Genomic DNA, 13,842 nt, shown 5'->3' with positions numbered 1-13,842 from the left:
CTATTTATTTTAACACAACCCTTCGGTGGGCAACCAACCGCTAACCAGATACGTGAAATTATTTTTTTTTAAATTTATTCAATCAAAAGACTTCTTGGAGAAAAGTTTCTGAGCAACCACCGGAGGTTATATAGTGATCTGATATACAAAAATTACTTATTTTCTGATACAGGCCCATTGACAAGAAGAGAAGTGTGGTAAAATAGTATTTTTGTTGGAATCTTGCTGAGATGTGCTATTGGTATTTTATCTAATAAACTGAAATAATTTTCACTTCTGTTTATATAACAATTTATAAAATAAATTAATTCAAACCACATATACATATTATTGACATCTGGCTTAATATTCTTTTTGCACAAATATTTCCGATCTTTCCTTAAAAATTTATAGATATTAGTTGAAATCATACATGATGTTATTAAAGCAATATTCCTGAATAGATCGGAAGAAGTATGTAAGTGAAACCTCGGTAGAACCCCATAACTCACTCCATCCATATGTTAAAATTTTAAAAGCCATCTTCATTATAAGTTCTGGAATGTTTTTACCACAAAGAGTACATCGTTTTGAATTAGACCTATGTTTCTGTAGCACATACAACAATACTGGGTTAAAAATAAAATGGCTTTAATATAATTTTGAAAGTGTTGAGAATTGCTGGTGGAGAAAAACGGATCAGAATAATCTGATCCGGCTGCTAGCATAAGACAGGTTGCCGTTAAGCTATTTAATGTTAAACTTAATTTATTTAAATCATACAAAACTATATTATATTTTTTTTTGGTAACAGGATCTGTGTGGGCTTTAATCGACTGAATAACGTAAAATTTATATTTTTTGACGCTGGTAAATTCATTAAGAAAAAAAAGGGTATATCAATATCAATTCCAAACATAACTATTATCTAAAGATAGAGCAGATGTGGAAGTAATAATTTTTATCCAGGAATTTCTTGATATATTAATAGTTTTATCATAATTAAATATATAGGTATAAATTTCTTTAATTATAACTTCATTATTAATTATATCACTTTAAATAGATAGCAAATCTATTCATATCAACATCTGCCTCATTATTCTTATATTTTGCCAACGATATTTCTTTTAAGTTTAGTTCTGAACAGATCAATTTAATATTGTTTTCGTTTAAAAGAAAACTCAACAAGGTAGATATGGGAATTTTTTCGTGGATTGCCCTAAGAGCATGCTCCATATCGATAGAGTCATCTGGACTGAGAGATTGAACTTCCCTTTTGGTATTTTTCCTTCGCTCTCTCTCCTTCTGTTTCAGCCCAATTTCCCCTTTGTCTATGAAAAGGACTATTTTGCTGATGTCATCTACATTTTTAAGATATGTTCTGATTTTAAAAATAATTTCTTTCATAATTAATAATAAAAACGGTTTTAATATCAAGTTCTCTGTTTTTTTCATTATAGACAAATTTTTTGGGCAAATTCAAAATTATTTTTTTCCCAGTATAGGTGGTTTTTTATAAACATTTCAAGTTCCTCATAAGGTGGTAGATTGGGATGGAGTGAAGGTGTTTCCTCTATCGATACCAATGGTTGAACTATAGAAAGTTGTTCGATGTAATGGTTTAAGGACTTATGATTACTACATTTCACAGAATATACAATCCCAGTGAAATCAAATAGGCAAAGAGATTTGCCGAGTATAGGATCGTTATTTATGACATGCTTAATAGATGAAGAATTTGAGAATGTATCAACTTTTCCAAGTATGTAACGTCCATTTATAACGCCCATTTTTTATAATATTCTTAGGTTAATAATTATTTATATATTATAATATCACTTTCTGATGTATTAGTTGAAAATACAAATTTGAACAACGCCTGATCAAAATTACACAAAATGTCTTCTCCATGAACATCACTTAAGATGATCCTTTTTACATTCGGCCCATCCCTTTTAAAAGAATGTACTTTATTCTTGATTGAGGTCAATATCTCTTCACAAGCCGTTGCTCTATTTGTAATCACAGTTATTCTAGTAAAATAATCCGTGTAGAGTCTACTTAAATCTCGGTTAAATATCAGAAGTGAAACATTCTTATAAGAATTTTTATTCATTAAATCCCAGATATTATTCAAAACATGAATCTTCGTTTGACATACCATAGAAAAATAAATATTTCACATCAGAGTTTTTAAATATTGTCGTTATTAATGCCATAAGAATATTTATATTTTTAATATGGAAAACTATTGCTTTCATTTTCGACAAATCTCTTAACATTTTTAAAGTTATTTATTGCCCTTTTTTTAGAAAAACATATAAAATCAATAAGGAGGAAAATATGGAAGAAGATTTACTTAGTGAATATTTAAAGAAAATAACACGAGAAGATGAAGATGATTTCCAGAAAGAGTATCACCATGAACCCGATTTAGTGCACTTATTGAATATAACCGGCGGGAAAGAAATAAAATCTATCAAGGAAATAATAGAAGAGTGTGTAAAGCAAAGACTAGAGTATTTTATAATGGATTCTGCAACATTACATACCGTTAAAATAAATTATTCCAAAGAAAATAGGACACTGATCTGCAAGGAAGTCGATTATACTAATACCGTTCAGAAAATTTATAATAAATTAAATGACATTGTTAATCGACACGAATTTCGAGCAATGGATACTAAAGCTGTTTTGTCGAATGAGGTCAGTACTATACTCAATGGATATTTCTGTTGGGAATTTGATTGTAAATATAAAGGAATCGACGAAATAAATCAATACCTGACGATTAACAAACTCATGAGTCTTCTCATCGAGGGTTTAGACGAACTCTGTGAAAGTTATTGTAGCGAACTGGAAAAATTAGTATATGCATCAGATGTTGATTCTTCGTTTTCACAATATGAACAAGGGGGAAACTTATTTTGGATATTTCTTCTTATCAAAGGTTAATTTACGGGTTTGAAAATATTTTTTATATTAAAGGTAAAGATTTTGAAGATTATCTCAACAGTCTAGAAAAATTTAATGAGCATCGACAAAAAATACACCAATTCATATCTTCTTTAAAAGTTGAGGGTTTTGAATTAGATTTGTGTGGGACTCAAAACATAAATCTCCCCTTCTCTGGAAAGAGTTTAGCTTCGAAAATTTATATGCCTACTTTACTGGAAAAAAAGATTCTACAATACTCCTATACCCACATATAGTATACACAAATATAGGTCTCGCTCTGGTGAACGACTGCCAGGAACTATTTTTGAAAATGGAATACATTTTAAGAGGGCAATACCTTTTCCTAGAAGACGATCAAACCTTTTACCTAATGAATGAAATTAGAAAAACGGAAAATTTTCTAATGATAAAACAAATACTCGGGAAAGATTTTTTTTTTTCGGAAAAATCATTTGAGTTTTGATTTATATGCCTGCATCGTTTCTTTTTACGTAATGAACCAAGACTGTAATATTTTGTTAACTCTGGAAAAGATGAAAAAAAAAAGAAAAAGAAGAGGAAGAAGAAACAGCATCTTTTTGTGATCCTAGATACTACGATAGGGGAAGTACCGTCTTCTTTTATTATGCTTTTATACTGGCCAACAGATTTGTTGCCAGATATAATATAGTTTCCCGCCCTTTAGAATACTTCAGGGAAATGGTGCTCTGTGATAGGAATATAGAAAATCCTTCGTAGGGATAATCGGAAATGAAGAGAAATCTTTTTTCATATCCCTATTGAAAAAATATCTTTTTGGAGACAGTTTTGCCAATACCAACATTAGCGTTTTCAACATGAGTGGTGATGGATCGAGTGCTGCCACGCCCAATCTACATTTTCTGGGTACATGTATAGGTGTTTTTGTGGATGAGGCGAATAACCAGCAAAATGCCAACCACCTCTTCTTGCGTTCCTGCGAAAGAACTCTTCAGAGTTTAATCTCTAAGAAAAAAAATGAAAATAGAGAAATTAAAAGGAAGAAAATGAAAAAGGATGAGGCGAAAAAAAACATTTAGAAATACCTCCAAACTTCTTTGTCTGCGGTCTTTGTTACTGTGGGAGAATGGCGTGAAAATTCGTCATGTACATGTAACTTCCTTTATGAAGTGGCTGGGTTTTCGAGATTATTCACTTTCTAATATATTTTTCGACTCGAGAACGTTATTGAACGATTCAATAGGTTTGTCGTTCTCTCCGAGGTTTTCAAGTTTTGAGTGCGACGCCACCGGAGATGATAGGAGTTACCTAACCATAAATCAGCTTCGAACTCTAAGCACGAATTTTGTTTATATTACAAATGATAAAAGCGAAATATATTTAGATTTCGAACAGGTAAACATGGAAGAAAAAGAAGATAAGGGATATGATTTTGAAGAGAGGGCGGATTTAGAGAGATCTGCGAGAGAAAAGATCAATGTTTTGAAATTCGTAGGAAGGGGTGATAGATTGAAAGAAGTCGTATTGGGACTAACATCTCAGCCAGAATTGATTCCTAAAGGTAAATATAAAAATGATGGCGCTTACAGTATTATAGTGAATTCCTTCACGAAGGACTGCCCTCATTTAATTAACGATTTAGATACATCTCCATTATTTGTTAAAGAAGGCAAGAAAAAGAAATTTACCCCACAAATAATGAAAATGGTGGCCTCCCATGACAGTAAAATGAATGTGCGAAATTTGTACGAAAATTCGCAGGATATATCCGTAACTTGCACGCCTTATTTATCTTCCAATAGTTTTGAACAAGAATTCGATATCGATAATGCCCTTCAGAAGAGAATTATGAATTTCAGTTTTAATACCGAGAATGATTCAAAATCTTTCAGTGAAAATCTTCATAAATATATGAGAGCTCTTATCAATGTTTTAATAGGTGAGGAAGATGATTCGGTGAAACTGCAAGAAATTTCCAACACTATGCTCGATGAAAAACATGGTAATTATTTGGAAAGGTTGGTGCAAATTATAAGGAGCAACGCCATGTTCCCCGAACTTTCAGTCAACGAATCTCTTGTGGGCTATTCCATGAAGACGTTTTTTACAGTCTACGCCACAGTTATGCTGAGAGGTGATAAGGACTGCTATAAGTACTGCTTAACTAATGCTAAGGAGATAGAATCAATGAGGGTTGGAATAGCTAACAATTTTATGAACTTTTCAAAGGATGTGGAGAAAATTATGAATAATGTATTTTTTCTTATGAGTTATAAATATAAAAACGTTGAGTGTATTAGGCAAGACTTAATCGATTCCAGTATACTTAAGCTAAATTTGAAAGAGGGTAATAACAACTCATTTGAGGAGATCATTTTTATTCCCTTTTTTATATCAAATGGTGGTACCAGTAACATTTCAGTCGCCGAACTCATTCATCGGACCTTTCACTCGGGATACTCTTTTCTAGACTATCAGTATGCGTGTAATCACATTCATATGATATTAGATAAAATGGCATTACAGGATCGAGAGCTCAACACAATTTTAGCCAATATTACTCACAACTGCAATGCCTTTAACAGACATTTTAAATCTCTGATATTTATTTATATATATCAATATATAATCAAATGTAGTCTAGGTGAAAATTTCTCACTTTTTGATAATAATATGGAAATAAAGTATTATCCTATTATTATTATAGGAGATATAAAAAATAAATACGCTTTCACGGATAAATTAAAACATCAAATCATAATGAATTCAATTTGTAAAAAAATTGGAACAATCCGAAAAGAATTATGTTGTCCATTATGTATAGAATGTTTCTACAATTAGCCCTTTAGCGGGCAAGTGTTATTATCAATAAAGTTGGTTTTTGAATATTTTTTTATTTTTATATCATCAGCAACAACAAGTACTTTTTGTCCAATTGGTGGATATTGCTCAAAAACGGCACCGTCCGTTTTGGTTGAAATATTATTGTAAAACAAAAAACATGACAAAGGTTTAGTCGTATGAACACTGAGTTAAGGCCTGTGTGTAATCATATGATTTTTTAAAGTCCTTAAAGCTTTAAAACACTCAAAACATTTTTCACATTGGTACGGCCTTTCCTTTAAATGCACGATCCTAATATGATTCTTGAGGGATCCTTTTCTTTTGAAGCACATATCACATTGGTCACATTTATAGGGTCTCTCGTCACCGTGTGTAACCATATGATCTTTTAAATTCCAAGAAGTTTTAAAACGCTCAAAACATTTTTCACATTGGTACGGCCTTTCCTTTAAATGCACGATCCTAATATGATTCTTGAGGGCTCCTTTTTTTTTGAAGCACATATCACATTGGTCACATTTATAGGGTCTCTCGTCATCGTGTGTAATCATATGATCTTTTAAAGTCCAAGAAAAATTAAAACATCTCAAACATTTTTTACATTGGTACGGCTTTTCATCTACATGTCTCTTCCTAAAGTGGGTGTTGAGGCTTTTTTTATTTTTGAAGCACATATCACATTGGTCACATTCATAGGGCTTCTCGTCACAATGTATGAACTTATGTTGTGCTAGATTTGAAGAAGACTTAAAACACTTCAAACATTTTTCACATTGGTACGGTCTTTCACCTGTATGTGTCCTGAGATGATCTTTCATTGAATACTTGTTCAAGAATGGTTTAGCACAGTAGTGGCAGTAGTCCAACTCTTTATGCACTCTCTTCTTATGAAGATCGAGTGTTGAAGAGAAGACCGCATTTATCACAGAGGTGGAGATTTCTTGTTTTCTGATAAAACCTTCTGTCATGTTTTTTTTGGGGGGTGAAATGTTAGATATTTTCTTATTCTGAAACATTTATCACACTTGTCACATTTATAGGGCTTCTCGTCACAATCTGTGGTCATATGATATTTTAAAGTCGTCATACGGTTAAAACATTTAAGACACTCCTTACATTGGAATGGCTTTTCACCTGTATGTATCCTAATGTGTCTTTTAAGCCCTGTCTTAGAAAAGAACGACTTATTACAATAGCGGCAGGAGTGCACCTCTTTACCCAAGTGGTCTCTCTTTTTATGAATTATCAATAAAGATTTAGTTTTAAAGAGATAACCACATTGATCACAGAAGCGGAGATCTCCGACCGAATTCCCAACAACACTTCCTTCCTCGTCACTCTTTTCTTCAATAACAGTTTGGCAGAATCCTAAAACCATCGGATTCCTATGTTCTTCCATTTTTATTCAGATGATCTATTAATTTAAAAAAAAAAATAGTTATTAAATAAATTTTTTTATCTAAATTAAAAAAAAAGGCCATCTCTATTATTCAACCAAAACGTTAAGAGTCATCATGTTTGGAGGAGGAGGGGGAGGGGAGGGAGATGATACTTTATTAACACGGGGAGAGAGGAGAGAGTCAGAAACGATGAGTCTGAGCCGTGAGGAGGTACAGAATCGCTGGGCGCTGCCCAGACTGGTGAACCCCGCTGAAGAAGTGGAGGTAGAAGTGACACCACAAGATCGAGGCAATCTAGAGACAGATGCTGTCCTATACACCATCTCGGTAAGTGTGTTTTTTCTGTTCGAATAATCTTTGAATGATCGCTTCCCGCATGAGCTAAATTAATACGATCCTTTTGTATTGCAGGGCCACAGCCTGTTGAAAATGCCCTCCTCCATTCCCGAAAAGCTGAAAGGTGAAAAGAAAGGTAGCAGTTACAACATAGTAATGGCAGATGCATCTGGCTCGATGGGATCCTACTGGCACCATTTGATGGATGGTTGGAACGGTTATGTGGCGCCCCAACTGAAGGGTCGCACCAGTGTTTATGCATTCAGTCGAAATGTCCGTTTCATTCGCTCGAGTACAATTATCAAGGCCGGAGATATCGATCATCTAGGTACCGACTTGACAAGTGCTCTCATGAAGATAGCAGAGGAGGTGTATTCGTGCCAAGAAAAATACGTGAAGGTATTCCTCGTAACAGATGGTTGCCACAATGAAACAGATGTGACCCCCCCAAGATATTCTCGAGAAACTGGAATCGCCGCCCACCAAGACGGTCGAGGTGTTCGTATTGGGAGTCGGGTTATCTTTCCCCGTGCAGTATAGCATTGCTCTGCGTTCTTTGTTACACAATGGAAGTTCTAATATTCCTTCTCTTTTCTGGGCTAAGAACGCTAACCATATCATTGATGAGCTGAAGAGCGTTGCGGACTACCTGTCCTCCGAAATGTCTCAAACTCTGACACTCTCACAGTCGGGGTTTTCCCTGCCTGGCACTTCGCCCAAGTCGGAGTTTCACCTCGGCGAGTGGGTGTACTTTACTGAGAGTCCCGAGAACTTGTCGTTGAGTAGAGGAACCAATTCTGGTCGACTGACTCTCGATAACCAATTCGCCACTATGCCTGTGCTCAACCAAGCCTTCCGCCAGTGGAACAGCATCCTCATTCAACTTCGTAACCGGAAGAAACAGCTGCCTACCGATGTCATATCTATGATGTACGAACTCTTTCAAGCCGCTAAAGATTGGCGCCCCGCCCAAACTATCAGAGAGCGCCTGGCCACCAAAGAAAGGACGACCCACGAGATGGAATTTTTAGCATGATGAACAAACTAAAGGCGGTGCTGGTTGAGGATCGCTTCAGCAACGATCTTGAATTGGCCGAGAACATTCTCAGTTCCACTGTGGGTGGGGGCAAGTACGAAAGCAAAGTGCTCCATTTGAAAGGACACACGGATGAGGATTTCCAAAAAGACGCCAAGGAATTTTTGAAAGTGGTGGAACACCAAAAGGAAGCCATCATGTCAATCACCGTCACACCCGAAGACTGTTGCAGAATCACTCTAACCTCTACCCTCACTGACCTTCAGGACCAAGACCTCCCGGAGTTGACAAAAGTCAACAAGTTCGAGTTCCTGAAACAATTTACCATATCGGGTATCGGGGTTTGTGCTCCCATGCGCAATTCGGTGACCATTAATCCATGGTCGTTCGCCGTGACGTCCGTCCTCGGCCAGCCTTACACGATAGTCAGCCAGGTGGTCATGGAAAACATCAAATACCTGATTGGACCTAACAAAGAGGCACAGCTGAAGAAAGATATGACCACTCGGTTCAATTCGGTCGTACCAGTCTTCTCCCCTGAGGTTGCCGCTGTGATGGAACATCTGGTTCAAACTCGCCTGTACACAATGTGCGCCACCTTTGCCATCCTCAAAAATCCTCACATGGTAGATTTCAACATTCATTTCGCTGCACTGGGTGTGGTCTGGGTGCGGCTGCTGCACGAGTACCCGACGACTCCGCGTCCCGAGCACGTGCAGCAACGCATCCTGAGCATAGAGGCCACAGCGGAGCTCTACATGAAGCGTACAGGCCTCACCACATATTGGCGTCTGTTGAAGGAAGAACCCGCTCAGGCACTGATGACGGAGAGTACGAAAATTGTCGAGGGACGTACTATCAAGTGCGAGTCTCTCATCAAGCCCATGTTCATCCTGCATCTGAACATGCGGCAGGAGAAGCCGGACACGGTCACCCTGTCTCGCATCGTCAAGATGCTGTTGCAAGAATACATCGGTCGCTGCCTTTCCAAGACTGACGATAAACCCTTTACCAATTTTTTCTCGGAGGAACTGATAGAGTATCAGCAGTGGGTTGACCGCCAGCTGGTTACTGTTAAGGAACAATTTGGAAAGAAGATATACTACAGGCTAAGTGATTTCTACAGATGAGAAGAGGTAGAAGCTGCTGCCCGAAAGGAAATAGACGAGAAATTGCTTCACTTGGAGCAGTATCTCACCGAGGGGGTGAGCATCACTCTAGACATAGTCAAAGCGGAGCGGCTGCGCAGCGTGGCTGGTGCCGGTGACGTGTCGTGGCCCACGCTGCGCACTTTCGTCGATGAGCTCGGACTTCCGCGAGACACGGTGGAAGAACTCTTCAGTCAGGAGAGTATGGCGATTTATGTGGTACATGTGTTGGAGTATCGCAGCTCCCGGGACCGGCTTGCCATCGAGATGCCGGATTACCAGACCGCCATCGACAAAGCCGGCATTTCTGTAGTGAGAGAGAACTTGAATGTGATAAGTGAAGAAATTAAAAAAAGACTAGTAGGAGAGCTCACCGGTGACTGGCTACAGGCTTATACAAAGATCCACCACTCTGTGGTTGAGCCCATGATGCCGGCACGGATTGTGATCGAAGCTCGCAAACGTGGTATAGAGGTAACTGAGGCTACCTTCGACCAAGTGTATCCGCGTTATCGACAAGATGTCGGCTTACTCGGAAATGCCTGCCAGAGTCGAGACTGCCCTTTCTTCCTAGTTCCGGACCGCAGGTTCAATCAACACTTAAGTGTCGAGCGTCGCACACATGCGGCTTTTCCACACGCTTTCCATCGCACAGCTTACCTCCACCGTCGCGATAAACTGCACGAAGTACTAACTGAGATCATATTGGGCACTAAATCGCGCTCGCATAAAGAGATCCCGTGGGAGTCCGTTCAACCCCTCATAAATTCTCTGGCAAAATTGATGAAATGGTACCGCCAACGGGAAAGTGGTAAGAGGGTTCTATAAATAAAATGATGTTTCATTCACCCTTAGTATTAGATATGCTTGCAAGTGACCTAGAAACACTGTTATTCATTTCTTACAGAATTATCGTCCCAATATGTATCTGCACTGGGTCGGCGATAAATATATTTGCCATGTATCTACTTGCCCACGAGAAACGTATTAATATGTAAGTAATGTTTTTGGCTTTGGATATGAATGTATTTTCAAAATATAATATCATTCTTATTTTTTTTCTTTCTTCTTTTCAGAAGGTTACTTGCCCACGAGAAACGTATTAATATGTAAGTAATGTTTTTGGCTTTGGATATGAATGTATTTTCAAAATATAATATCATTCTTATTTTTTTTCTTTCTTCTTTTCAGAAGGTTAATGATGCTCTTAATGTGTGATAACATACTACTCTTCTTGGGAATTTTTTCTGCGATAACTCTGAATGGATGTGAGATGAAATCTCCAACAGAGCTGATATTGTTAGCCAATATTCCATACACATTTTTTTTTATATTTCAGTCTTGTTCCATTTTCATAATAATGATGATCTCCATGAATCGTTTTCTTGCTGTTCATAAACCATTCATAGGTAAAATAGAAAACAAATATTATGATTTGGTTATAATTTTTATTTTAAGTATAATCTTACATGTATCTGATTCTTATGAATATAACATTGTATGTGATAATGATTTATACAAAAACAATACATGTACTCATTATTATATTGATTATAATGCTTTTAGAAATACTTACTATGGAACTATCTGGTGGTATATAAGATTCTTTCTCGGTATTGGAATTCCATTTCTACTGATTCTCTTATTTAATTTAGGATTAATAGTATTATTTATAGAAAGGTAACTAATTCTCGTTATAAAACTACAGTATACACATCCATATATATATCCACTAGTTTTATTATATGTTTTCTTCCTCTGACAATTCATGCCCACTTTTTCTCTAAAAATATAGATTTTTGCCACGGGCCATTCAAGGAAGAAATATTTAGATCAGTTGGAAATATCTTATTGATGTTAAATAGTATATCTCATGGAATTATAGTTATTCTCCAAAATAAAATCTTTAAAAATTAGAAATGTGGTTTCAATTACTCGTCGTTGTCTCGATCTTTCTCCTTATATTCCAGATAGACATTTACCTGAAAACAGGAAAGAGAGAATTAAGAAAAAAAATACAGAATCAACGGATCTATAAAATTCCTCTACTAAAAGAAAAAGTTGATGGCAAAAATTTTTTAATTTATTCCTATCTGGTCAAAACAATTCGAAATAATTTCAAACATCCATTATGTAATGATTCAGATGCATGGTTGCATTTTTCTCTGTTTGTTTCTTCACACATTTTTATAGAATTAAAAAGTGGAAAAAAATTACCCGATTCTATCCTATTATTCCTATCCCAAAAACTCGTTGATGAAGAGTGTAAAAAAATATTTGTCTAATTTTTAATCAGGAGGAAATGCCTCATTTACAAAGACATCCTAATATACCACTGGGTTACGAGCTTAAACCTTATCATATGGCAGAAAATATTACATTTCTAAAAAACGTAGTCAATTGAGAGGCGGCGACTTATATCTTTTTGTGTTTTTTTTCTTCCGATATATATCTTGATAATGTTGGTGCATTCTTCACTGATTGGATCAAATAATCTATTTAATCCTTTATTGGTTTCACACAAACATTTTCGAATAGTCACATTATCTGTGATAACGAGATATTCAAATTCTTCACGAGCTATTTCGATATTTGTTATAACATTGATATTTATAAAATCAGATAATGTCGTTTTTAATATTATTCTAAAGATCTCTTCTTCTTGGTATTTGTATATATCTTTTCTAGTGAGAAAAAAGGGAGCATATGTGTTTTGCACACGAAGGAAATTGTATATAATATTGTAAATATTTTGTATTGTTGTAATATTACCAAATTTTCCAAAGTTATTTTTCAAGGAAGCATCAAAGCAAGTCCTAAATTTTGGGGTGTTTTTTGGTGGAGTTCTGTACATGCGCGGAAATCTTCGTAGATACTGAGTGCCTTGTAGATATTTTCTTCAGAGAAGCCCATAAAATATTTCAGTTTATGAATAAAAAAAGAACGGATTGTTAACTTTTTTCAAATGAAATGATAATTCGGGATCATCTAATTGAAGAATAAACTGAACAAACTTAGTATCAAAGTTATATTTGCACATCTGTGGTGCAGAGAATTCATTTAGTTTTAATAGAGCTGCCATAATACACATATGTAATTGTTTTTCTGGGATTCTTATTCTCCTACGAGTTTTTGTAATGGTATTGATTAATTTTTTTCTGAAAATGACTAGAGCCTCTTCTATTATCTCCCGTTTACGTTCTTCATTGTAAATAAACACTTCTTGTATAATGCTAAGACACTTATCAATCAGACTTTTAATAAACCCTTGAGAATTACATTGTTTTATTCATAAAATATTTCTGATTTGTAACCGTATTTAAATATTCTTTCACCAGGTTGAAAATTAAAAATCTATATTTCAGTATAATATTCCGCTTTTCCTCATCATATAACTTAAGGTATTCAGTATAATCGGGAAATCCCTCCTCCTCCTCTTCTTCTTTTTCCTCTTCATCGTCATTCCAAAAATTATCGATAATTATGCTTCCATCTTCATTCAGTATTTTCGAACCTGATAGTTTGATGAAAGTTCTATTTCTAGACATTTAAAAAGAAAAAATAGTCGTGCCCTAAATTGAGTGAGGTCATTCCGAAAGTGGAAAGAAAGAGAGCAATTGAAAATCGTCTTTCATGAACTTTTTTTTTTTTACTTCTTTCTTATTAGGTATCTTATCAATGAAATCTCTTCTCTTTTTGGATAAAAAACTTTGAAAAAAAACTTCTCTGGAAATTTTTTTTTTAATAACAATATCAGTAAAAATAGAGTTGGTGAAAAAAGCCTTTATAACCTGGAAAAGGGTAAATTCTGGGTGAGGACAAGTGGGCACCCTTTCTTCAATTATTTCTGTATATAAACCTGATAAACAGGATCCCTCACAACTACTAGTAAATAATGGTTTAATAAAATCCCTGAAAAAATTTTGATTTTGATTTAGAGCATTTTTCTCCTCTGTGTGGTGAGTGAAAATGTAAATTAGATTGCAACTTTTGTGATGACATTTTATCACCCTCGAGGGATTAAGAAAATTCATATTTTGAAGACATTTTGGAAGATCACTCTTTAAATTCTTAAACAGATTTTGAGCTACATAAGTATCTTTCCCCAAACACTTATTGAATGAAGATATTCTCTCTGAGAAGAAATTTGGAATATCGA

This window comes from Coenobita brevimanus, chromosome 112, assembly GCF_032717465.1.
Source record: "Coenobita brevimanus isolate Jiangsu-jjx chromosome 112, ASM3271746v2, whole genome shotgun sequence".
In the NCBI taxonomy this organism is placed as follows: Eukaryota; Metazoa; Arthropoda; class Malacostraca; order Decapoda; family Coenobitidae; genus Coenobita; species Coenobita brevimanus.
This window is presented reverse-complemented; position numbering follows the sequence as displayed.